This window comes from Anolis sagrei, chromosome 4 (genome assembly GCF_037176765.1).
Source record: "Anolis sagrei isolate rAnoSag1 chromosome 4, rAnoSag1.mat, whole genome shotgun sequence".
Lineage (NCBI taxonomy): Eukaryota > Metazoa > Chordata > Lepidosauria > Squamata > Dactyloidae > Anolis > Anolis sagrei.
Window position 1 is genome coordinate 207,528,322 of NC_090024.1, and position 27,158 is coordinate 207,555,479.

A 27,158-nucleotide genomic window follows, 5' to 3' on the forward strand; every position below is an offset into this window, starting at 1 on the left:
TTAAAACTAGTGAGAGAGGGGGGGAAAGGATGTGGTTTCTGAGGTAAAATTCTGTACTTTCCCTCTCTGTGTGGTAGTACCAATGTTGAAGTGGGATTTCAGGTGTGCACAATAGTCAGGCAGGAATGGAATGAGACTGAAACCAGTGAGAAAAATCAAAAAGTGCTTCCATTAAGGTTTAGTTGAGGGAATATTTTGGGAGGGTGAAGTATGAGGGGGAAGGAAGAGTCTGTCTCTGTCTCTCCAGCTTGGAGCCCTTTCAACCAAGGGGACTTGACATCCCCCGGAGGACTATGTGTCCCTTTCTCTTCCTAGGCACGACAGCAAAGCGCCGCAGCGTCCTGCGTGGAGGGCTTGCGTGTCCCACCTCCAGACACTGAGCTTTAAATGCAGGAAATTTCACATCCGGGAAACGAAAAGCGAGCAAAGACGTGGAATGTAAAGGGGGAGAACTCCCCCCCTTCCTTTTGAAAAAAAAAAATACTGAAGTAAAAAAATAAGAAAAGGACGCTAATGTGTGTGTGTGTGGTGGGAGAGAAGAGCTCTCTTTCGCCCTTGAGAAAGTTGCCTGAGGTAACAGAGTTGGGGGGAGAAAAGGAGGGGCCTTGAAAGAGAGAGAGAGAGAGGCAGAGGGGCTGCGGATACGGAGAACCTCAAGGAATTGTTGGGAGGGGGGATACGGGGGGGGGGACGGACACGACGAAGCCGCAGCCAATCCGAGCCTCGATCATCACATCAATGCAAATAGGAGCACAATGGAGCTGGCAAGCAGCGCGCCGCAGCCAAGCTTGGAGCGGGGCTGCCCGTGAGTGACGCGCCTCCCCTCCAATCGCGAACGCCGGGGGGATTCCGCCGGCCAATCCCATAAGCAGCGGGGGCGTGCCTGCGCCGAGGCTAGGCTGTCCTTGCAGGGGTGTCTGGGGCTAAACTTCACCAAATAATAGCTGTTTGTATTTTGGCTGCTGCAGGAGCCATTTTAGGTAAGTTGGGCTCTGAACTTATTTATTGGCCAGGGGAGTCGACTGGGGAAAGGGCTGCGGGTGGGGAGTGTGTGTAGACAGGCCTGGGGAAAGGGATGAATGAAGTGGGTGGCCGCCTCGGCCAGGAAGGAAGGAAGGGAGGGAGGCGGGCGGGCCAGGCTCTTTGCGGGGAGGGGGCTTGGCCTCCCTGAGACACTGTCATGGCGTTGGGGAGGCCGTCCTTGGGAGGAGGGGGTGGGGGAGTGCTGCGTAGGCTGCCCTTGGTGGGAGTTGTGGAGCCCAAGGGGCAGAGGGAGGGAGGAGAGGTGGTAGGGAAGGTGAGCTGTGGCTCCGCCTCTTCTGTGGAGGCGTTGGATGTGGCTCTCTCTCCCCTTGAAAGTTCCCTTTGCCTGCCCACTGTTTTGGCTGGGGGGCGAGCGGGAGGAGGCGCCCTCCTACCCTGGATGGGGCTCCCCTGGGCCCTTATGGGCCCAGGGGAGCCCCATCCAGGGTTGGAGGGCGCCTCCTCCCGCTCGCCCCCCAGCCAAAACAGTGGGCAGGCACTGCAGTTTGCTCTCTCTTCCCTTCCCTAACCCCCCTCCCTCTCACACACGCAGCCAGTCCAGCCCACCTGCCTCTAATGCAGATCCATCCCCAATACAGGCCTGTGAGTCATGTGCATTCCTGCAACCATGACCAAGTTTGGTGCAATTCGAGAAATGAAAGAGAAGAGGGTAGAGTTGGAAGGAAACCCCAAAGGCCATTTAGGAATCCTGCAAAGCATCCCTACTAGTCTGAGGCTGGTATTCTATGGATTCATAGAGTTGGAACAAAACTAGTCCGACCCCATTCTGTCACTAGTCAAGGGCTGGTGGTCTTTGGATTCATAGAGTTGGAACAAGACCCCGCTTGCCATCCAGTCCCAACCCCATTGTGTCATGCAGTAATGCTCATAGCCTGTGCTGGTGGTCTTTGGATTCATAGAATCATGGAGTTGGAACAAGACTACAGTTGCCATCTAGTCCAACCCCATTCTGTCACTAGCTAGGGGCTGGTGATCTTTGGATTCATAGAGTTGGAACAAGATCCCAGTTGCCATCCAGTCTGACCCTATTCTGTCACACAGTAATGCCCATAGCCTGGGGCTGGTGGTCTTTGGATTCATAGAATCATGAAGTTGGAACAAGACTACAGTTGCCTTCTGGTCCAACCCTATTCTGTCACTAGTCAATGGCTGGTGGTCTTTGGATTCATAGAGTTGGAACAAGACCCTGCTTGCCACCCAGTCCCGACCCCATTGTGTCACGCAGTAATGATCATAGCCAGTGCTGGTGGTCTTTGGATTAATAGAATCGTGGAGTTGGAACAAGACTACAGTTGCCATCCAGTCCAACCCCATTCTGTCACTAGCTAGGGGCTGGTGGTCTTTGGATTCATAGAATCATGAAGTTGGAACAAGACTACAGTTGCCTTCTAGTCCAACCCTATTCTGTCACTAGTCAAGGGCTGGTGGTCTTTGGATTCATAGAGTTGGAATAAGACCTTGCTTGCCACCCAGTCCCAACCCCATTCTGTCACGCAGTAATGCCCATAGCCTTTGGTTGCTGATGTTTGGATTCATAGAATCATGGAGTTGGAACAAGACTACAGTTGCCATCTAGTCCAACCCAATTCTGTCACTAGCTAGGGCTGGTGGTCTTTGGATTCATAGAGTTGGAACAAGACCCCGCTTACCACCCAGTCCCGACCCCATTGTGTCACGCAGTAAAGATCATAGCCAGTGCTGGTGGTCTTTGGATTCATAGAATCATGGAGTTGGAACAAGATCCCAGTTGCCATCCAGTCCAACCCCATTCTGTCACAAGACTGGGGCTGGTGGTCTTTTGGGTCATAGAGTTGGAACAAGATCCCAGTTGCCATCCAGTCTGACCCTATTTTGTCACACAGTAATGCTCATAGCTTGGGGCTGGTGGTCTTTGAATTCATAGAATCATGGAGTTTGAACAAGACTCCAGTTGCCATTCAGTCCGACCCCATTCTGTCACTAGATTTGGGCTGGTGGTCTTTGGATTCATATAGTTGGAACAAGACCCCAGTTGCCATCCATTCCGACCACATTCTGTCACACAGTAATGCCCATAGCCTGGGGCTGGTGGTCTTTGGATTCATAGAATCATGGAGTTGGAACAAGACCCCCAGTTGCCATCCATTTCAACCACATTCTGTCACACAGTAATGCCCATAGCCTGGGGCTGGTGGTCTTTGGATTCATAGAATTATGGAGTTGGAACAAGACCCCAGTTACCATCCATTCTGACCACATTCTGTCACACAGTAATGCCTGTGCTGGAGGTCTTTGGATTCATAGAATCACGGAGTTGGAACAAGACCCCAGTTGCCATCCAGTCTGACCCCATTCTGTCACACAGTAATACTCATAGCCTGTGCTGGTGTTCTTTGGATTCATAGAATCACAAAGTTGTAACAAGACCCCAGTTGCCATCCAGTCCAATCCCATTCTGTCACAAGACTGGGGCTGGTGGTCTTTGGGGTCCTAGAGTTGGAACAAGACCCCAGTTACCATCCAGTCCGACCCCATTCTGTCACGCAGTAATTCCCATAGCCTGGGGATGGTGGTCTTTGGATTCATAGAACCATGGAGTTGGAACAAGACCCCTGTTGCCATCCAGTCCGACTCCATGCAGGAATGCCCAATCAAAGCATTTTTCTTGCCTCTTTTTTTATTGTAAGCCTCGATGTTAAGAATGCAAAACTGTTGTTTAAGAGAAGCACTATAGCAGGCTTGGACAAGTTTCCGATCTCCAGGTGTTTTGGACTCCAACTCCCTGCTAGCTGATCCATTTCTCTTCTCTCATGGGCAGAGCAGATACAGATCTTTTGTGACTTTGCAGTAGTAGTCAAAATAGAAAAGGCACGATAAGAGCCGCATCTCATTCATTCTGTTGCTGTTGTCTAGTTGCAAATTTATAGTCACGTTGCATAGGCGCCCCCATTGGCGTAATGGGTTAAACCCGTGTGCCGGCAGAATGCCCAATCAAAGCACTCCCAATAGATGGCCATCAAGCTTCTGTTTAAAAACCTCCATTGAGGGAAAACGGACACACCCCCAGGCATCAGATCCCATTGCTGAAAAGCTCTTACCATCAGGAAGTTCTTCCTAATGATGTCCTGCAATTTGAATCTCTTGCTCTGTGTCCTAGTTCCTTTCCACACAGCCATATAACCCAGGGCCCTTCCGCACAGCCCTATAACTCAGAATATTAAGGCAGAATAACTCACAATATCTGCTTTGAACTGGGTTATCTAAGTCCACACTGTCATATAGTCCAGTTCAAAGCAAATAATGTGGGATTTTATTCAGCTGTGTGGAAGGGCCCTTAGGCTCCAGAGCAACAGAAAAAAAAGCTTGCCCCTTTTCAATGTGACATCCTTTCAAATACTTCAACATGGCTATTACGTCCCCTCTTGACCTTCTCTTCTCCAGGCTAAATATACCCTAAACCATTCTTCGTAGTACTTGGCTTCCAGACTTCTGATCATTTTGGTCATACTTCTCTGGACACATTCAAGTTGGAAACCCAACCCATCCTTGTTTAATTGTTTTCTAAAAAACCTTTTGGGTTCTGCATGGTGTATTAAATTTGTAAACAACAGAATGGGCATGTATCTCTGTACATGTATTAGTAATGCTATCAGAGATATTTGAAAACATTGGAGATATGAAAACCAGCTCTGGTACCTTTCAGTCAAAACATGAACAGTGCTGATTTGGTGGCATTTTATACTTCCTTCAGTATTGTATCAGTTCCTATCACAGATTTGTATTGTCACAATGCAGTTAGTAATATTTGTTAATTTGAAATCCAGAATATAATTTTCAGGGTTTTTGTCCTAGGGCACCTAAGAGCTTCTTTTATCCCTAAACTGATTATAAACCACAAGTGAAATCTACTAATGAAAGCAATTAATGAGCAAGGTTTTCTGCGCTGTAAAAGCAGATGTGCACAAAATTAACATCCCTGTTAGCTGATCCATTCCTCCTCTCCTCTTATGAGCAGAGCAGACACAGATCTTTTGTGACTTTGCAGTGGTAGTCAAAATAGAAAAGGCATGAGAAAAGCCACATCTCATTCATTCTGTTGGTGTTATCTAGTAGCAAATTTATAGTCATGTTGCATAGTTTTAATGCTCATCATTTTGACTGCTTATTTTGGAAATATTTTTATGTCTTGTAACAACGACTTTTATTGGTAATCAGAATAGATTTCTTAGTATTGATCAATAGGTCTAACTTCTGTAAGAAGTCAGAAGGAAACCTGCATACTTGCAAATGGAATGGAAGGGTGAAAAATAAATCATATGTGGTTGCTATGTTTTTAAAATCAATAGTAAGCATTTTTCTTTGTATTGATTTATATTTCTGACAATTGTTCTTAACTTTAAATAAAATTAGGAACTGATCTGAGACTAATGAGACCTTTATTTTTTATGGTCAACTCTTGTAGGAGTAATATTGAGAGGCAGTATGTGTGGTGTAATGTATAAAAATCTTTGACTGGATTGGACTAATCAACAAACCTCACAGCATTGTTATAGATCGGTGTTAGTAATAAATATATGAGCAGCTTGGAGGAAATCGGGAATGAATATGTAAAGAAATAATAAATATTGACTAGCCTGTGCAGAGTGAGTATGGGGAACATGTGACATTGTTGGACCGCAACTCTCAGTAGTCTCAGTAAACGTAGTCATTTGTGAGGAACAATTGGAATTGTAGCCCAATGTTTACACTTTCGTCATACCTTTTTAATGTTTTTTTTCATTACTTAATATTTTGTTTCATAGATTGAAGCACATTTTTATGGTACTTGTAAACTTTGTTCCTGGACAAGATAAAATTCCTTTTTGGTGATATTGCTTCCTCTCTGTGGAGACATTTCTTTATATTGGGGAACCATTTATTATTGTGATCTGCTGTCTGAAGTGGCACAGCTCAGAGGCAGATTATTCACCTCCATGAAAATTAAATTTTAGTTGTACCAACTGCATGGCATTGGCTGTTGCTCTGAGTGTAACAGTAAATTATGAGCTTTGATGACGTTACAGAAATTTTAATCTGATATTCCAAGCAGATATTCTGAATGTGACATCATAATTTTTGGATTTTTTTAAAAAACATATCTGCACCATTTTATCAAACCCAGAGGTGTCTTCCTTTATTCATGTGACATTTACTTACAGTTTATACTTCTAGACTGTCATTTATTTAGAATTATTTTATTGATTTTATTGTGATTTTATTCAAATGACTCACATGGAGTTCAGTTCTGTATGTTTATTCGGAAGCAAGTCCCACTATGTTTAGTTGGGTTTACAGAGATAAGTGTGCACAGAATAACAGCTATAGGGTGTTGCTAGCATTTTAAAATACAAACACCCTGCTGTCATTTTGACTATTGTATGCATTTAAGTTGTTCCCAGCTTAGGGCAATCCTAAGGCAATTCTATCATGGGGTTTTCTTGGTAAGGTTTGTTCAGAGGGATGTTGTCTTTGCCTTACTCTAAGGCTGATAGAGTGTGGGTTTTCATGGTTGAATGGGAATTTGAATCCTAGTCTCCAGAGTTGTAGTTCAGCACTCAAACTACGCAATGCTGGCTGTCCATTTTGATTGTAGTGTGTCCCAAATGAGGAATAGTGTTAGTGATGACTTTTTATTGAGTGCTCCAAAGGATAGTTTCAAAGCTCCAAAGCTAGCTGACTTGCAGTGTAGGGAAAGTTTGAGCAAGTGTGATTTATAGTATAAAATAGGAATTGAATGTAATGTCCCTGCACAACATGCAGTCCTCTAGGTGTTTTGTACTTCAACTACCAGAATTTGTGACCATTGGACAAGCTGATTAGGGCTTCTGGAAGATGGGGACTAAAACACCTGGAAGAACACAGGTTTAGGCCTGTTCTAGATAGTCATTCTAGTGGGACCTTTAGTAACTGAACAGATCTCAAGGGGTGCTGCTTGTGTCATATCTTTAAAGTGCTGCACACTAGGGATGGTTGGTGATGGAGGGCTGTCCATTTCTGATGTGAGATTTTTGTTAACAAACATCATTCACATGTATATTCTTCATTATCTGATTATTTCCTTTGGATAGCAGAAATATTTTCCTGTCTATTCTTCTCCAGTGAAAAGTTTTTAGTTTCCTATTTCATTTTGGAAATGTTTATTTGATGTATTCCTGCTGCTTAATTAACCAAGTAACATACTGCTTCCCAAACTTGAGTCTTCCATGATGTTTTGAACTTCAGCTCATACCATTGTCAATGACCCTGGAATCCTGGGACTTGGAAGACCAAAGTCTGGAAAACACTGAATTAACATATTGAAAATGTCTATAAGAGCTGTGTTCCTCAAAAGTTTTGAAATTTGCAAAATAGGGCATTAGATAAAAAGTACCAAATATGAAGAAAAATAGATATAGAAATTGAGGCTGCAGACATTTGTACTTGAGTTTTAATAGATGAGAACATATTTAATGGGGAAAGGTTGAATCCTCTTGCCATTTCAAGCTACTGAAAGTCTATTTGCACAATTAATCAAATGGCAATTGTTTTTCCTCTGCATGTTTGAAAGTCTGAATTTTGCTGTACAAACAAATATTCTCTGTTCATACTACAATAGAAAGGCAGACTTGATTGACAGCACTTGTTTTCCCCTGTGAAGGATGGTTTGGGATTGTACTGAATACTTTCTTTTGGGTGGCCTGACTGATTTCTACATTGTTCTTCTTTTGGTTCTAGTATGGTATACCATAAATTGAAAATGACTTGACAGATGTTAATAACAGTGGTGTTGTTTTTATCTGGATTAAATGGTATTCTAGATTTTAATGTTTTATTTGGAATTTAGTTGTATTGTTATGTTCTAAATTTCTTCTATACCTAGAAAATTGGTTTCATGAGTTTAATGAATATGACAATTAAATAATTCCTGGCTTCCAGATTAGCCATCAAAACCACCCCCCTACCCCCCCCCCCCCGGCTTCCAATGGTAAACCTTCTGAAAAAAACAAACAAAACAAAAATCCTATGTGGTTTTTAAAATTATTTGAAAACATTGCAATTCAAACATAGCAATGAAAAACATAGTGCAAAATACTAAATTGTGAAATAATAACTTAGTGCCATAACAAATAGAGAGCTAATTCAGTAGTTGGTAAATTTATTATAAGGTGATTAAATGGTTCATATTTGATCAAAGAATTTAGGAAAGAGAAAATGTTTTAATAGTTAAGCAGAAGTTTTTCAAATAAAGGGGCTGACTGAAATTCTCAGAGGAGGGAATTGCATAATTTGAAGAGCTGTAACTGAGAAATCTCATTTTTTCTGGCCTATGTGAACTTTTGAGATACAGTGTTAAGTTTTTGATGTTTAACATAATGTCATGTCGATTAATCACTCAGTGATTTTACAAAGGGAGCAGTGTTTTTAAATGTCAATACTACTTTACTGTTCAGATGATCAGTATGGTATACTGTTTCAAATTGGCACAACAGTATATCTGGAAAGACTTCCAGGGTGCTAATTGTGTCTTAATTTTTAGTATCAATCATTTTAGTAGTCCCAACTAGAAGGGATCAATGAAATTAGCGGAATTTACACATGTGTTGACCCACCATTGAACAATTAAACAGTAACCAGACTGTAATTATTAAGATACTGTGGTCTGATTTGTCTTTTTGAATGAAAAGTGGTCTAACTTAGACTTTTGAAGTATAAAATGTATTTATTTGTTGTCATGTCATGCAGTGTATAATTAAAGTGTGTATAGTTCATACTTTTGCCACTGTACCTTGTTTCAACATGTTATACAAAAGTATGTTTGCTAGAGAGTCCTATAACCTGATAACTGAAAGATTGTATGAAAGACATGCCTCTTTTATTTCAATATGATGTTGCAGAAATCATCCCAGTGGTCAGTAAAAATAAGATGTAGTATTTATTATTATTATTTTTGTAGAACTGTGTAGCACTTTTCTGAGAAAGAATCATTTTAACATTATAGTATTATTTAATTCTTTTTCTTTTGCCTTGTCATCTTCTTGCTGTCTCACCTGTAAATTAATGTTTTGAAGGTTTGAAAATAATTTTTAGAAAAAGTCTGTGATGTTGATGTTTGGTTGATTAAGTTGCTGAACAGAGAGTTCCGTCACCTTGAATTTCCTGCTTAAAAATACCTTTCAGACTTTCTTTCTTTCATCCTTGGGTCACAACAATGGTCTGTGCAGGAGGTTTCTTTGACTGTTAAATGGCTAATTAGATGCTGTCTGTCATAGTGGTTCCTAGTTTTTTTTCTAGAGGTCATTGTTTTAGTATTAGTTTTTTAATCATATTTTTCGTGTCTATATATATATATATACTAGCGGTCCTCTACCATGAGTTGCTGTGGCCCAGTCTGGTGATCTGGAAAATAAAGTAATGAGAAAGTTTTGGTTTCTAATATATGTAATGTCTTTCTGCTTGTGGGTAATCAGTATTTCTTGCTGTTTCTTTGCCAGTGTTGATGTGGAGATTGTCTGGTTTGCCTACTCTGGAACATGCAACATATCATTGTCCTTCTTTAGGGGCCCCTTTCAAATTTTGATACTGCATCTGTCATATACATATATGTGTGTGTGAATGACTGGATGGCCCTTTGTCAGGAGGACTTTGATTATGTTTTCTTGCACTGGTGAAGGGAATTGGACTGGATGGCCTTAAGGCAGCATTTCTCAACCCGGGAAGACCCGGGGGGGGGGTTACCGGGGGGTGTCAAAAGGGTCACCAAAGACCACCAGAAAACACAGTATTTTCTGTTGGTCATGGGGGTTCTGTGTGGGATATTTGGCCCAATTCCATCGTTGGTGGGGTCCGGAATGCTCCTTGATTGTAGGTGAATAATAAATCCCATTAACGACAACTCCCAAATGTCAAGGTCTCTTTCCCCCAAACTCCATTTGTGTTTATATTTGGGCATATTAAGTATTCATGCCAAGTTTGGTCCAGATCCATCATTGTTTGAGTCCACAGTGCTCTCTAGATGTAGGTGAACTACAACTCCAAAACTCAAGGTCAATGCCCACCAAACCCTTCTAGTGTTTTCTGTGGCCAGGGGAGACCTGTGTGGCAAGTTTGGTTCAATTATATCATTGATGGAGTTCAGAATGCTCTTTGATTGTAGGTGAACTATAAATCCCAGCAACTACAACTCCCAAATGACAAAATCATATTTTTTGAGTGATGGTCACTCCTTGTGTTGTGAGACGTTTTGTTGCAAAATTTGGTGTGATTTTGTTCATTGGTTCTTTTGTTTTTAAGGTACTCATTACGCACAGAGCATTTATATATATATATATAGAAGATACAGACATTTTTTCTATGTGTGTTGAATGCTTCAGCTTACACTTACTTTAGTTGCAAAAAGATTACTACATTTATGAAGTATTGCAATGTTAAGGGAAGAAGCCAGAAATCTTGTGCATTTCTGAATCAGCAGTATTTTTGCATGATAACAAAATTATTTTTTAATATGTTTGAGACTGCAATTTTATACCAATTTATCTGGGAATAAATTTCCAATTGAACCGTGTGGGATCTCCTTTGAAAAAAATTGCATGGTATAACTTGACATTGTTTTTTTAAAACATGGACTGGATTGGGAGCTCACCCATTGTTTCTTTCTAAAAACCATTTCAAACACAATACTCCTCCTGCATCTAGAGTTGTAGTAATACAATACCTAGCATTTATATTAGATATAGGAGTCTTGTGTACTTCTAGATGCCTTATTTATTTATTAGTTTTATTTATACCATGATTTTCCTTTTGTGAGCTCAAAGCAATATACATGGCTTTCTCCTCTTCTTTTTCTTCACAACAGACTTGTGAGGTAGGTCAGACCGAAAGAGAGAGAGAGAGAGAGAGAGAGAGAGAGACTACCCAAGTTCACACCGTGCATTGCATGGCTCATTGAAAATAGAACTTGAACATCTCCGTTTTTCAGATGAAGTTAGTATATATATACCTTCAAGCCTTCTGTCAAATTATGGCAACCACATGAATTTCATACGGTTTTCTTAGGCAAGAAATACTCAGGTGCTTTTGCCAATTCCTTCCTTTGAAATGCAGCACCTGTTATTCATTGGCAGTCCAAGTACTAACCAAATCTGAACCTGTTTAACTTTCATCAGATGGAATCTATTAACTGTTATCTCTGGCATTATGCACCATTGGCCAGGCGGCTAGATACTTATGGCAATTGCAGTCCAGTAACATCGAGATCACAAATTTCTTGAACCTGATTTATATGGTTCTATAGCAGGAGTGGAGAATCTTCGGCCTTTGGGCCTTATCTAGACCTGTTATAATTCTCATTCTGGCCTTTTGAACTTCCCAGATGGTCAAGCCCTTTTTTGAATTATTGGTTTCCCAGCTTTGTACATCCCTTCTCCACAATTGTAAAAGACTGACATTCTTGTCCTAAGGTTTACACACTTGAAGTTAAAAATTGAAGCTACAGTAATAGTGTTTTTTGGCTTCTCCAACCATTAGAATGTGATCATAATTGGCTTAGCTGAAATAAGTTTCTTACTCATCTCCTGTTACGTTTCAAATGCTTCTTGTACATTTACTGAATTGAATGAGTGGAATCTGTGTAGACAAAAAAAAAGACAAATGGGCCAAATGTAAATTGTGTGCATCTTTCTTTCTAGATCTGCATATGATATGCACATGCTAAGAGACATCACTCAGTGGAGATTTTTCAATATGTAAACTAGCAGCAAAATATATATTTGTGTAATTGTTTAGCATGTCTTCCTCCTATTTATTTCCATAATTTATGTTCTTTCCATCTGCCAAAATACTCGTATAGATATAAAAATACTGGTATAGATATAAAACGGATGCACCAGTAAACACAGAACTAAAAACAACCAAGTTTGATACTGTATTGTGGAGATGTAGGTTGCTTGGATATGTTTTCTATGCAAGAAGAAGTCCTACTTGAAATGATGCTGAGCACTGTGAGCATATTTTAATCATTTCCAGCATAATCAATAAGTAAGGTGGCCTTATAAAATTAGCAAGCAATGTTTCCATTTGTTTTTGTTGTCATGCTGTATATAATCATGGTGTGAGAAGCTTAGAAGTTTGCCATTCTATCCTAGCTCAGCATGTTGCAAGGAGATACGTTAGCTGGAATGTACTATAACAGGGGTCCTCAAACTAAGGCCTGAGGGCCGGATACGGCCCTCCAAGGTCATTACCCGGCCCTTGCTCAAGGTCAACCTAAGTCTGAAATGACTTGAAAAGCACACAACAACAACAACAACAATCTTATCTCATCAGCCAATAGCAGGCCCACACTTCCTATTGAAATACTAATAAGTTTATATTTGTTAAGATTGTTCTTCATTTTAATTATTGTATTGTTTTTAAATGTTTTCTGCACTACACATAAGATATGTGCAGTGTGCATAGGAATTCATTCATGCTTTTTTCAAATTATAATCTGCCCTCCAACAATTTGAGGGACTGTGACCTGGTCCTCTGTTTAAAAAGTTTGAGGACCCCTGTACTATAAACTGATCATTGAATATGTTGTCGAATGTTTACATTAAAAATCTTTGTTCTCTTCAGTGTTTTACTACATATGTTGTTGTTCATTCATTCAGTCGTTTCCGACTCCTTGTGACCTCACAGACCAGCCCGCGCCAGAGCTCCCTGTCAGCCATCACCACCCCCTGCTCCTTCAAGGTCAATCCAAGGATGCCATCCATCCATCTTGTCATTGGTCAGCCCCTCTTCCTTTTTCCTTCAATTTTCCCCAGCATCATTGTCTTCTCTAAGCTTTCCTTTCTTCTCATGACGTGGCCAAAGTACTTCATCTTTGCCTCTACTATCCTTCCCTCCAATGAGCAGTTGAGCTTTATTTCCTGAAGTATGGACTGGTTGGATCTTCTGGTGGTCCAAGGCACTCTCAGAACTTTCCTCCAACACCACAGTTCAAAAGCATCTATCTTCCTTCGCTCAGCCTTCCCAAAGTGGTATCATCTGCATATTTAAGGTTGTTAATGTTTCTTTCAGCAATTTTTACCGCAGCCTTGCATTCGTCTAGCCCCGCACATCGCATGATGTGTTCTTCATACAAGCTAAATAGGTTGGGTGAGAGTATACAACTGTGCCGTATGCCTTTCCCAATCTTGAACCAGTCTGTTGTTCTATGGTCAATTCTTTCTGTTGCTACTTGGTCCTTATACAGATTCCTCAGGAGAGAGACAAGGTGATTTCGTATGCCCATACTACCAAGAACTTGCCACAATTTATTATGATCCACACAGTTAAAGGCTTTAGAATAGTCAATAAAACAGAAATAGATGTTTTTCTGAAACTCCCTGCCTTTCTCCATTATCCAGCTTGTACATCTGGCAACTCTCGCTCCATGTACTGCTGGAGTCTTCCTTGCAGGATCTTGAACATTACCTTACTGGCATGAGAAATAAGGGCCACTGTACGAAGGTTTGAGCAGTCTTTAGCATTTCCCTTTTTTGTTATGGGGATAGAAGTTTATTTTTTCCCAGTCTGATGGCCATTCTTGTGTTTTCCATATTTGCTGGCATATAGCATGCATCACCTTGACAGCACCATCTTTCAAGATTTTGAACAGTTCGGCTGGGATCCCGTCGTCTCCTGCTGCCTTTTGTTAGCAATGCTTCTTAAGGCCCATTCAACCTCACTTCTCAGGATGTCTGGTTCTAATTCACTCACCACACCGTCAAAACTATCCTCGATATTATTATCCTTCCTATACAGATCTCCTGTATAATCTTGCCACCTTCTCTTGATCTCTTCAGCTTCTGTTAGGTCCCTGCCATCTTTGTTTCTTATCATGCCAATTTTTGCTTGAAATTTACCTCCAATGTTTCTAATTTTCTGGAAGAGGTCTGTTGTCCTTCCTATCCTGTTGTCGTCTTCCACTTCCATGCATTGCTTGTTTTAAAACAGTTCCTTATCTCTTCTGGCTAACCTCTGGAATTGTGCATTTAATTGGGCGTATCTCCTCCTATCACTGTTTCCTTTTGCTTTTTTCCTTTCTTGGGCTACTTCCAGTGTCTCAGCAGACAACCATTTTGCCTTCTTGGTTTTCTTTTTCTGTGGAATGTACTTTGTTGCCACCTCCAGAACAATATCTTGGACTTCTGTCCATAGTTCTTCTGGGACTTTATTTATTAAATCTAGTCCTTTAAATCTGTTATTCACTTCCACTGCATATTCGCTAGGAATCTTAGTGATTGTGCAGAAGTCATTGATACTATGTATATGTTTAACTGTTAGAATATATTTGTGTTGGTAACAGTAGCTGAAACTAGAGTTAACTGGTTGTATCCACAGTGAGGTTGCCAAGGAGACCAGGCAGGAGAGTGAGAAGTGGGCGGAACCAAGTAGAAAATGTTATGTGCGTCTTTGAAAAGGGGCAGTCGGAGTTGGCAGTTGAGAGTGGAGAGCAGTGTGTGTGAATAGCTGAAGGTTTTTCAGTCTAGGAAGGCTGAAGGGAGAAACCTAGCCAGTTTCTTTAGTTAAAGTAGACTAAAGGAAGCTCGTTAAGATCACTAGTCAAGGAAGGACTAGAGATCAGGGATTTGATCAAGAAAAGATCAAATTGGAAGGCTATTCACATTAGGAAACATTGTTTATTAAAGTGCTTCACCTCAGTAAAAGTTAATCACGAGTTGTGTCATCTAGAAGAGTGGACTGTATTACAAACCAAGTTACATTCAAAGTTCTATAAGTTATTCAAAGTTATTTAACAGCCTGCAACCATACGCTTGTTAACTTTTGTTGAAGACCGTCTCATCTCCATTAATCTGCGTCTGTGGAGCCAGATCTCATCACTGGTACCTCCAATACCTCACGTTGGTGGCAGTTACCTTAATTTACAAGTAATAATTGGCCTCCCCTATAATAAATTATTATCAACAATTGAGGCCTGAGATAAACTACATCCATAATCATCCACACCTGTATAATTGGTGGCAGAATTTAAGAACAGTCTGTACAATTGGTGACAGCGGGTGGGACCTTTGAAGATAGAGTCCCTATACCCTGTCTATTGTTGGAATTGCACCTGTACAACTGGTGCGTGCGACTGTGCAGTGATATATCTAACTGGTCTGTGTGTTTTCCTTGATATCTTTATTTTATTCTAAATTGAGCAATAAGAAGTTCGTGATCTGAACTACAGTCAGCCCCAGGTCTTGTTTTCACTGACTGGATGGATGTCCACCACCTTTGACTGCAAAGGATGTAGTCAATCTGATTTCAGCATTGACCATCTGTTGAAGTCCATGTATAAAGCCGTCCTTTAGGTTGTTGGAAGCGAGTGTTCGTTATACACAGTGAGTATTCTTGGCAAAATTCTATCAACCTGTGTCCCGCTTCATTTTGTTGTCCCAGACCATGCTTGCCTGAGATCCCAGTTACAACATATACTAAGCATTTATTAGATATATTCTTACACATTCTTGCTACACATAGCTTAATATACCAGCTAAACAATGACAGTGATCTTCCTGAGATCATGCTATTAAAATCTGCTGGAAAACCTACCCACGATATTAAAGTGCTGTATAGAAGTGGTGTTTATGGGTTCTACTTTGCTATTCAGTAATACCTAAATGCCCTTTAAGTACAGTGTGGTGCTATACAGTGGCTGAGTAGTAAACATAAGGATGTACTCTTAGTATTAAAGAACAAGAGTGTCTCTGAGCACATACTCACTTGAAGACTTTGCTTTAAGAGACATAATTGAGCTCTTACATTGAAATTAACTCCCAGATTTTCCTCCCAGGTTTTGTTTCATCTCACAGCCTTATTTGGACATATGCTTGGGGAAGGGAGAAACCATTGAATGTCCTTTTCATAATAATACAAACTAACATATTTTGAGTTGTTGGACAGTCAGAGAAACAGGAGTTATTACAGCATGCAGACATTTTATTCTCCTCCTGATTACAATGTATGTTGATACAGTTGTTCCATCAACTTGAGCCACAATTCAAACTGAGATATTTTCTCGGTATAATGTATCTTTTTATATATCTAGATGTGAGTGGAGGAGATGTGATTCTGGTGCTCTTGGGATAAACCTTTTATTTTATTTTTCATTATTAAACAGAAACCTGTGAAATACTGGAAATAATTCAGGCATCATTCAGTAGATACTGATCTGCTTTCTGCCTATCCTTGCTATTGTGGGTAGAATGTTTGATTTGGATTGGCGTTGGTATTTCATATCAAGTTTATTTTTGGCCTTGGGGGAACCCAAACCTACCTCTTGTGGTTTCTGAGGTAACCCCATGTAATCTAATCTAATTGAATGAAGAATGGGATACAGATGTTGATATACAGGGTCAAAATCTGATTCCAGTGTAAGTCATTATTAAGTTGCAGCTTTTAACCTCAGTCTGACATAGTGTTCCGTATAGGCCTACTTAGTTATCTAATTTTCAATTTTCCTACCTTCCATGCTTTCAGAATGTCTTCCTTGTATCTGGAATTGTATTTGTGTAGTTTTTATATAGAATTTGAACGGGGAGTTTTACATCACCTGTTTTGAGATGCTTTGTCATTATATTTGATTCTTAATAATTTTCAATTTGATAAAACATATGTGAAGAATATTTCTGACTTTTCATATCCCCCCTTTATATCTTCATATAGGAAAATACAGGTGTAATGCAAAGTAAAAAATGGCCTATCGTGTTTTATCAAAATGTTTCCTTTTTAAAAAATACAACTTTAGTATTATTATTATTATTATTATGTTTATGTTTATGTTTATGTTTATTTGTATCCCACTTTTTCTCTCCATACAGAGACTCAAATGGCTCACAACTAAAAACATTTAAAAACAACAAAATATACAAATATTAAAACAGTGTTAAATAACATTAATATTAAAACAATCCAGGTTAAAACCATAAAAGCATATAAAATCACGTCACAAAGTCACAGCAGAAGTAACCAGTGAGTTTGAGGCATTTGTGTTGTGTAGGACTCCTGAGTACAAATTATAAGAGCATTGGGTCAAATATATGCCTGTCCCTATCACATAGAAACTAGATAAAGTGATGATAGTGGGGGGAGTTAATTCCTGCGCTGCTTACATCTCTCAACATCCACCTGTCTGTCACCTAATAAGGATATTTTCTCAGTATGAAACCAGTTTTCATATTGGAAGGGAGCTTGACTTGGGGATATTTTCAGAATAAAGAGGAACAAACACTTTTAAAGGAAAATAAAATCCATGCTTCCATGGAGAGGATTCTATTCTCCTTTAAATGTTCCCCTTTGTTTTATAAAGCAGATCCCCATGCTTCCTACTTTAGGCCTGATTATGATACATGCATAATTTCAACCTCGGGGATTTATCATTCATTTTATAAAGTGTGTGTGCGTGATTGTTTGGCAAATACAGGGCCTAATGATCCTAAAGCACATGCCTATGTCAAACTGAAGGCCCATGAGCCAAATCTAACCCTCCATGTCATATGTGGCCCTCTTCCAGATGCTGGACTATAACTCCTGCATTCCTGTTATTACTATTTTTTTAAAAGTTTTCCCAGGGTGGATTAAGATCTTAATTTGCTGCTCTACTCATAGAAGGGATGGTTCCCTTTTTATACAAGACTTTAGATACAGTATTTATATTGACCCGTGGATAAATTTTGGGTTGTTTTTTAACTAACTTTCTGGATTTATACATGAGTGTGTGTGTGTGTGTGTGTATGTATGTATAGAGTATTTGCATGTTAAATCCTAGCACTCCAGCAGATGATAGAACTTTACAGTAAGTCCAGGAGTGGGTACTTATACTGATAGTCATAAGAGGATTCTATAGTTGCACAATTTATTGTTTATGTTACCAGAACAATGTGGTGTATACAATAGTGCTTTAAATCTTCATTATTCAGTCTTGCAGTTATAATGGGAAATACTTCCATTAATTTAGACACAGGAGGAGAATGTATTTGTTTCTAAGCAGCCGGCTTTGGCTGTCCCTGGAAGAAAAGGCAAGTAGCACAACACTGTAGAAACATATTAACAGTAAATAGAAATCTGTGAAAGGAAAGTGATGGCAACTGGCCAGTCTAAATTTACAGCCCTGTCTGAATATCTTGCAGGGATTAAGCAAGCATTCCCTCAGATTGGACAGTTCCATATTGTGCTTTTGTTGCCCATGAAGTACGGTAATGCCTCTTAGTATGTGTGTGTATGTTAGTAGTGGTTTTGAAAGAAATAAAAGGTTCTACAGGCCATAGCCATGGTTTGATAAATGATTAGCTGATGTGCAGGTTCTGTGATGTTTGTCTATCCCTCCATTTGTCTTGTCTACCTATCTCTTTCTCAGAATCCCATGAAAGCCAATTCATGGCCAAGATCCTGTTAGTGACATACACACATGTAAGTCTACTTCATGCTTGCATATGCATTTTGTTTGTATTTTTGGAGGTTGATATCCTCTTCTTCATTCCACAGCATCCAAAATCCAATCGGGTCACCACCAGTAGCCCTATTCCCATTCTATTGCTGGTGGTGAGCAGAAGAGATTAGTGAAGCACATGGATGTGTCTTATAATTCACCCTCTAGAGTTGGAAGATTGAGATGAAGAGGAGGGGGCAGATTGTCAGGAATGTACAGCTCCTGATAACAATGGTCTCTCTGAGTCTGAGGAGCCAACTGAGGGAGGTTGTACATGTTGAAGACCCACTGCCATCATTTATTGACTGGTGAAGAAAAAAAAGAGAAATTGCATTGTTCCCTGTGGTTATTAAGTTGGAGACAGTGACATAAAAGGTACCCAGTGTCTTGAAGCAGCTGGCTCACCTACTCCTTGGCAATTTTGTTGCTTTTTTAACCACCCTCCTAAGGTGACTAGCAATACTTTTTGGTGTTTTACACCTGCTTTACATCTTGCTGATTTTGGCTTGTGGACTGGTTGATGACCACTCTATTGCTTTTCCCTTCATCCTACTGGATACCTTGGGACTAACTTTGGCTGAATTAACTCCCTGGCAAGTTTTACCCCCCAGTCACCACTTGCTGACTGGAACATAGGGCAGTATTTTCCTTGTAGCCAGATGTAACATGACATCAACTGCTTAGACCTCCAGAGGATGCCAGTAGATCTTAGTGGAAGATGTCTGAATCTGTCCATGGGAACGTAGACAAAGGTTTATCTGATCCTTTCTGGAATTGAATGCTTGGGGACTACCAGCACAACAGTGAGTTCTTGCATAGTGACAAGAGGCTCATAGTAGAGTTTATTTTCCTTTGATATATTTATTTTTATTTAATTTATGTACTTAAAGTCTGTCTGATTTCTAGTATCAGACTTACGGCGGTGATCCACATGCAGAACTCTTACACTGCATTTAACCATGTAAGAGCTTGGCCATTGGTAAAAAACATAAATATCAGTTGAGATATTTTGGCAGTGTGATGGTGATATGTTCTAAAGGCATGATATACCATCCTTTCAGCTCACACTTTATAGCTCTCTTATTTTTAGTTATTTAGACATCATTTTTTTCTGTACTTCTGTGTTATTGGGACCTTAAAGGTGTCCCATGGGACCATTTGGCCTTGTTGGTTTTTCTTGTGGGCTGACAAGAGCCAGTGCAGAAGCAAAAATCTGGTTTGGGGTTTTTTGGAGGGTGGGGGTTGGTTTTACAGAATCCTAATTTGCAGCATTTGGAGATGTCAGGACTCTTATCTGAACCTGGGAATATCTGCATGAAAAGCATGTGTTCTATTCATGTCTCCCTAGAGACTGGTGCTGGTGTTTCCATACTTATGAGGACATACCAGAGGTGACGGCTGAACATTTTAAAAAACATTAACAGCCAGTTGAATGCCTTCAGCAACTAAACCTCAATGATGTAAAGTTTTGCATGACATAGGTTTTAGGTATTGTAATGGTTAAGAATTTGTGATTGATGCTTCCCATGGAAAACATTTTTGTATATTAAAAGCTAGCATATAAAGGAGAAAAGTTTGATGTTTTTAATGCCCCTGTAGGCTACTTTTCTGTATATAACATGTTTTATTTGATTTGGGCACCATGCAGATACATAACTGTCCCGCAATACTGTGAAATAGTTTAGTGTTTGGATTAGATCAAACCATTCTACTCAGTAGACGAGAAGTGGAAACATGTCAGAATCATTGGTAAGTGGGATGAGGTGGAACCTTTTATTTAAACAAAAATATGTCAGATGCTCATTTTTATAGCTGATAGTTGAGCTGCTATTAGTATCTGTGTTAATATCTTTCCTCAATGTGAGATTGTTTAAGTATATTGGGCTACAACTCCCATGACTATTAACCATAATACATATGGCTCATGGTATTTGTAGTACAAAATATCTGACAGTTGGAGAACCAATTAGTTCTGTATTGAATGCAGAATTTGGCCAAAACTAACCAAATGAATATCAGGCTGAAGAAAATCAGATGCACAGGTATTGGATGGGGAGTGGTTGCTAGCTTCCTGGTAATCATGGTTAATAAACTAGGAGGGCAACATTTTAAGAGCACTGGTCCTGTAATCTCATCTTACTCAGAACAAGATTACTTGACACCATCAGACAGATATTAACTCTATTTGAATTAATTGTTTTATACTCCAAATTGAATCTTAAACCTTTCATGATTTTTTTTTTCATGTCAGGAGTGACTTGAGAAACTGCAAGTCACTTCTGTTGAGAGAGAATTGGCCGCCTGAACAGACGTTGCCCAGGGGATGCCCGGAGGTTTGATGTTTTATCATGATACACTATGCTTAGAATTGTACTCCTGTTTTCCTAGTCAGTTTCTCCTTTGTTCCACTATTGATATAAGCTTAGCACTTCATATTTTGAAATATACATTTATATCAAAGCATAGCATGATCTGTCTTGTCAATCCTTGCCATTAAGTGTGCTTGTGGTTAATATCCACAAATGACCTTAGTATATTTCTCAAGATAACTTTTCATTTTAAAGGAAATTCTGTTTATTTCTGTTTCCTACATGAAACCTGGGATATGACTTTCATGGAGAACCAGCATGATGTAGTGGGTTGAGGGTTGGACTACAGCAGTGGTTCTCAACCTGGGGTCCCCAGATGTTTATGGCCTTCAACTCCCAGAAATCCTAACAGCTGGTAAACTGGCTGAGATTTCTGGGAGTTGTAGGCCAAAACACCTGGGGACCCACAGGTTGAGAACCACTGGACTACAGCTATGGAGATCAGGGTTTGATTTCCTGCTTGGCTATGGAAGCCCACTGGGTGACCCTGGGCAAGTGACACTCTCTCAGCCTCCAAGGGAGGCAAAGGCAAACCCATAGTGGACAAATCCTGCCAAGAAAATCCCATGATAGAGTTGCTTCAAGTTGGAAATGACTTGAAAGCACCCAACAACAACTTGCTTCTAGGTGAACAAACACATATCTGTCATAAAATGGAATGCTTTGGCTATGTTTACATGTCTCGACAAGCCATGGTATAATTTGTTAAAATCTAACTAATTGTGGAGTCTCTGAATTTCCCAGGTAAAAGTGGGCCAAATAAACAAGCTAAAGCAAACTACTATTGTGGGCTCAGACATTACAATTTTTTAAGCCAATATTTTAAACCTAGCCAAAAACAAACAAACAGGGGTTTTGTGGTTTGTTACCAGAGGCAGGTAACAAACCACAAACACCTGCTCTGGTGAGAAACCACAAACCCCTGTTTGTTTGTTTGTTTTTGGCTAGGTTTAAAATGTTGGCTAAAAAAATTGTAATGTCTGAGCCCACAACAGTAGTTCGCTTTAGCTTGTTTCTTTGGCCCACTTTTACCTGGGAAATTCAGAGAGATTGCTTCTGAGTAGCAGTTCTGTAAATACATGCCTACCAGATGAATTTTATCAAGGCGGGGGGGGGGGGGGGACCTCTGCAATGTGGAAGACAATTCACGGCTTGCTTGCTCAGTTGTTTGCTTATAGCTTAAACAGCAAATGTGACGCACAAACATGCCCAGTGCAGTTTTCTGTGTTGAATGATAATCTATGGTTTTATAGTGTTTAACTGTGAATTGAGGCATTGTGTATCACTTTTACACAGTTTAGATGCTGATTAGTGTCAGAACTGGGAAGTCATTTATTAGAGCTAATAAATTACAATGTTATCTGGAATAATTTATAAGGGTGTGACAATGGTTAATTTGCAAAATAATGTAGCAGCTATTAATATACACACACCCCCAATCTAAGGAGTAATGTTTACTCTTCCTTTTTCTTCTTCTAGGCAGTCGAGTTTAATGTGCATTTTAAAGCATTTTCTTCAACTTTCAAGCACTTTTAAAATGAGTTTCTTCCCCAATATCAAACAATGCAGTGAATGATGAAAAATTTTGAATAGCAAGTTATAACAAATATTTTTCAGATCACTTGGAACACTGATCTATGTTTAGACATTTTTAGAGTTTCTAGCACAGTAATATCTATGTTTTCCCAAACATAAAAGGTGCAATCGAGAAGCATGTTTTCTGAAGAATTTTGAGTGAAGTGAATAGGACTGGCACAAGAACCAGGGGCTCATACAGTAAAGATTGCCACATTTTTACAGGGTTTTACAGTACAACAGAGAAGCAAATAAATGATTGAATAGTTTTGTTTCAATTTATTTTTTATCCAAGAAAAATGTCAGGGCTTCAAAAATCTGTTGAAATTAACACTGTATCACCCAGGGTTAAACCTTAAAATTGCTGTGATTTATTACATCACTTGACTAAAGTTTCAAAATATGCTGACTCAATGAGCCTTCATCAAACTTTAATGTATTTTTATATTCAGGCTGGTGTTTTTCCTTCTTATACAGTACTCGGGAGATAGAGAGGAACATCTTTAACTAGATTTCAAGGTCAATTTTTATAAATATAGATCATTTTGTCATATATCGAAGGATTGTGGCTTTATAGCAAAAGATTAATATCATGCTTGATTTTTCATGCTTTCATGAGTCATAGCAAATACCACTGAGCATCCCAGTGTATTAGAAGTATTCCCTCTTGGATATGTTTACATCAGGATGGACCCTGCAGCCTTAAACTCAAATATATATACAACACACCTGTATGTTATTGAACTATCACAAGTAACTGCAGCCCATGGGAATATTGCTGCCTGCTGCACTTCATTTGTTAGTGTCAGATTTATTTTGATTTGATTTGGTACATAATTTAATGGCATTTGATGAAAAATAATTTTCCCACCCTAAAACTACACAAACATATGATGGAATGCTCTTAATAAAGAACTGCCTTGTTTGTTTTTGTTTTTTGTTTTAATATGGTAAGACAGTTTGTGCAACTTATGAGTAGGATTAAGAATTTTTTAGGGGTTGTGCATCCAGAACATAAACACATATGTCCATTAAGAACAATACTCAATGCTTTACCACACAGGCAGTTGCTCTCAAGGGAAACTAGAACTTCTGGTTTTCAACAAGTTACAGAAGCAGCCATTGCTGGCAGAAGACATTATAATCTATTATCCACTAGCAATAAGAGGCATGCTATATCACACCAAAGGTCTAGCCTAGCATCTAGGTAGGCATCCTGTCCCATGGCTCTTTTCTGCAACTTTTCCAGCTCTGTAATATCTTTGTGAAGAGTGGGTAATTAGAATTGAAAATGCAGCGACAACATATCTTTGCATAAAGTTTCTGTTTAAATTTGAGTGCTGCTGGTACAGGCAGTCCCCAAGTTACAAACATCAGACTTGCAAATGACTCATGGTTATAAAAGAGGGTGAGATAACAGGAAACGAGATAAATCTACCCTTAGGAAGGGAAATTCTCTCCTGAAAGAGTTATCATGGGAGAAAGGTATCTCCACTGCAGCTTTATCACCAATCCTTGTTTCCAAAACAAGCCAAATTCTTCAAAATCCAATTATCACCGGAACAGAGAGTGGAGTGAAACCTTCTGAAGCAAACACTACAGGGGCGTTGACACTTCCTTTTACTATCCACAGCTTGTGTGTGTTTGTGTGTGTGTATGGATGGGAGAATACTTTAAATGTACAAGTACCTGCTACAATTTGTAAACAAATTCAATTTAACGTATTGTCGAAGATTTTCATGGCCAGAATCACTGGGTTGTAGATTTTTTGGGCTATATGACCATGTTCTAGAAGCATTCTCTCCTGATGTTTCACCTGCATCTGTGGCAGGCATTCTCAGAGGTTGTGAGGTCTGTTGGAAACTAGGAAAATTGCATTGTCGAAGGCTTTCATGGCTGGAATCACTGGGTTGTTGTAGGTTTTTTGGGCTGTATGGCCATGTTCTAGAAGCAAAAAAAAAAAAAAGGATTTATATATTTGTGGAATTTCCAAGGTGGGAGAAAAAAGCTCTTGTCTGGTGGAGCTTGTTGTGAATGTTTCAACTGGTCACCTTGATTAGCATTTGATGGCCTGACACTTTTTAGGGGTGGCTTGTTACTGCCTGGGGGAATCCTTTGTTGAGAGGCAATTAGCTGTCTCTGGTTGTTTCTTGTTTTGAGTTTCCCTATGTTTGAGTATTGTTGTTTATTTGCTGTTATAATTTTAGAGTTTTTTTAAATACTGGTAGCCAGATTTTCTTCATTTTCATGGTTTCGTCCATTCTGTTGAAATTGTCTACATGCTTCTGGATTTCAGTAGTTTCTCCAGTCCCTTTCATGTTCCTTGATTTGTGTTTGGGCGCTGCATTTGGTGGTCCCTATGTAGACTTTTCCACAGTGGCATGGTATACGGTAGACTTCTGCAGAGATGAGAGGATCCCTCTTGTCCTTTGTTGAACGTAGCATTTGTTGGATTTTCTTAGTGGGGCTGTAGATAGTTTGTAGGTTATGTTTCCTCATCAGCTTCCTTATGTATCAATGGTTCCCTTGATGTATGGCAAGAGCACTTTTCCTCTGGGTAGATCTTTGTCTTTACTCTCGTGGCTTGTTCAACTTAAGAACAAACCTGCAAAACCTATCTTGTTCATAACTCTGTGACTGGCTGCATATCATTCTTCCTATTGCGGTTAGATTCCTTTTGTAGCCTTATCAATATACCACCCCAAGAACACGCTAAATTGTATACAAAACCTGTGATAACATTTAGTGTGCATATGATGTTTTCACTTTTAAAATAGTAACTTTGATGCACAAGGAAAGAATAGTGCTGATTCAGGTTACTTTGCACAGTACAGAGATTGTCTTTTCCCACTTTCCATGATTTTGACCAAAATTGCCCTTTCTCAGACCAGTCATCCTAGTCCTAAGAATAGTTTTAGTTAACCGCTAAAAAGCATTTGGAGTCTGGTGCGCTTCGCTACTCCAAAAGCCCGATTAAAAACATGAACCGAGTTTGAAGGTAATCAAACAGAGATCTATTATTTCCAACCAGAAAGGATGTCAGTACAGATTCTGCGCTCAAAACAACTGACATAAGGCATGCATGGAGGTACAGAACATTTAATCCACTTTGACAGCCATTCAAAACACTTACACCTTCTCCTTATTGGCTGAAAAGGGATCCATGATCCCATTGGCTGGGGATTCCTCCTGATGTCACGGGCTATGGGAATTTACCCCGGGGGAGGGGGCGGGGGGGCAAGGAACATCTGTAGCTAGATGGTTTAAAGTCCAAGTTCATTTAAAGGTCCGCCCCCATGAGTTGTGAGAAACCAGGAATGTGTTGAATTCAAATGTTGATAATCCCATGATTGACTTAATGTCCAGTCCAGGTAAACAAAAATAGTCTAGAAAACACAAAAGCATGATTGGGATTACTTGATGGAATAATGGGCTGGTCTCACCTGCAACAGATATCCCTGGTCTCATCACCTAAAAGGATTTATCAATAGGAAGGAGATTTGTCAATAGTAAGGAATTTTGGTTCACAGAAATACAGTGGATGTGCACATTAAATGTTATCATATGTTTTGTATGTAAACATGGCGTTGAGGTGGTATATTAATAAGTCTAAAAAAAAATCTTAACAGCAAAAGGAAGAATAGTATGCAGCCAGTCACCGAGTTACGAACAAGATAGGTTTTGTAGGTTTGTTCTTTAGTTGGGTTTGTTTGCAAGTTGTAACAGGTACAATGGGATTTAGGTGCCTTCAGGCTTTCATACATCAGCTGACTTTAACCCGTTTCCTTTCCCAAGGCTCAGGGTTAAGCAAGGCAGTTTTACAGATCTATTACAGATTTATTAAAGGCAGATTTCATCAACAAGGGAAGATATAGCTGACCAAATTTTTCTGGAGTTGAGGGGGAGTGTTCTTTCAACATTGCAAAAATAGTTTAAAATAAAAAATAAATTCATTTCCAATTCATCTCTCTCTCTTGTATTTAATTACCGGTATGAGGGGAGTTAATTTCTTGATAACAGTTTGAGCTTCTGAGGCCTTTTTTTTTTTTGCAGTGGGGGGGGGGTACCATTCAAAATGTAAAGGGGCAAAATCTACATATCGTTTTGTAATGGTTTCTGTTCTAAATGAGTGCACTGAGAATGTAGACATACACATTTACTGTATCATCCAGCTTGGCCACTAGTCTGGTTGTGATCTGAAGCAAGATACAAACAACAAAACCTCCTATTCCTTTCCATTTTCCAAGCTCAGTACTTGACTGTTAGGTTTTACTTGATGTGGGCAGAAATTAAACTATATCCAGGAATGAGCTACTTATTGGCTTAGAGTCCTGACTGCCTGATGAAATGCAGAACTAAGTTAAATTAAGGGAACAATTGCTGCACAGATATCTGCATCTCTTTAAAAAACTTGTTGTAAAAAGAGGTGTTACGAGAGATTGGTCCTTGGCAGAAAGAGTGTATGAAAGAATCGGGGAATAACTAATAAATACACTTGGGTTTGAAGAAATTTCTGCTTTAGCATTGTTGAAAACCAGGGCTTTCTATGGACATCTTACTATATGTGCCTTACGTATTATTCGTTAAGCTGCAGTATATTCTCATTTTTGGGTGTTCGCTAGTTGTTAGTTGAGAAACACATCTTAATAGAGTGGGACAGAGAATTATATATTAATGTTTTTCCTTGGGATACTGCTTCCTTTCTCCTTTGGTTTATT

The 27,158-nt window shown here is 39.6% G+C and overlaps 1 protein-coding gene across 4 annotated transcripts in view; it reads left to right on the forward strand.

The window, feature by feature from the left end:
* The first annotated feature begins 869 nt into the window (after positions 1-869).
* Positions 870-27,158, forward strand: part of CHD6 (chromodomain helicase DNA binding protein 6) — a 122,883-nt gene continuing 96,594 nt past the window's right edge. For all 4 annotated transcript variants that reach the window (XM_060772383.2, XM_067468134.1, XM_060772384.2 and 1 more), the window contains exon 1: positions 870-980. The gene's annotated coding sequence lies outside the window, so the exon portion shown is untranslated. The remainder of the gene's footprint in view (positions 981-27,158) is intronic.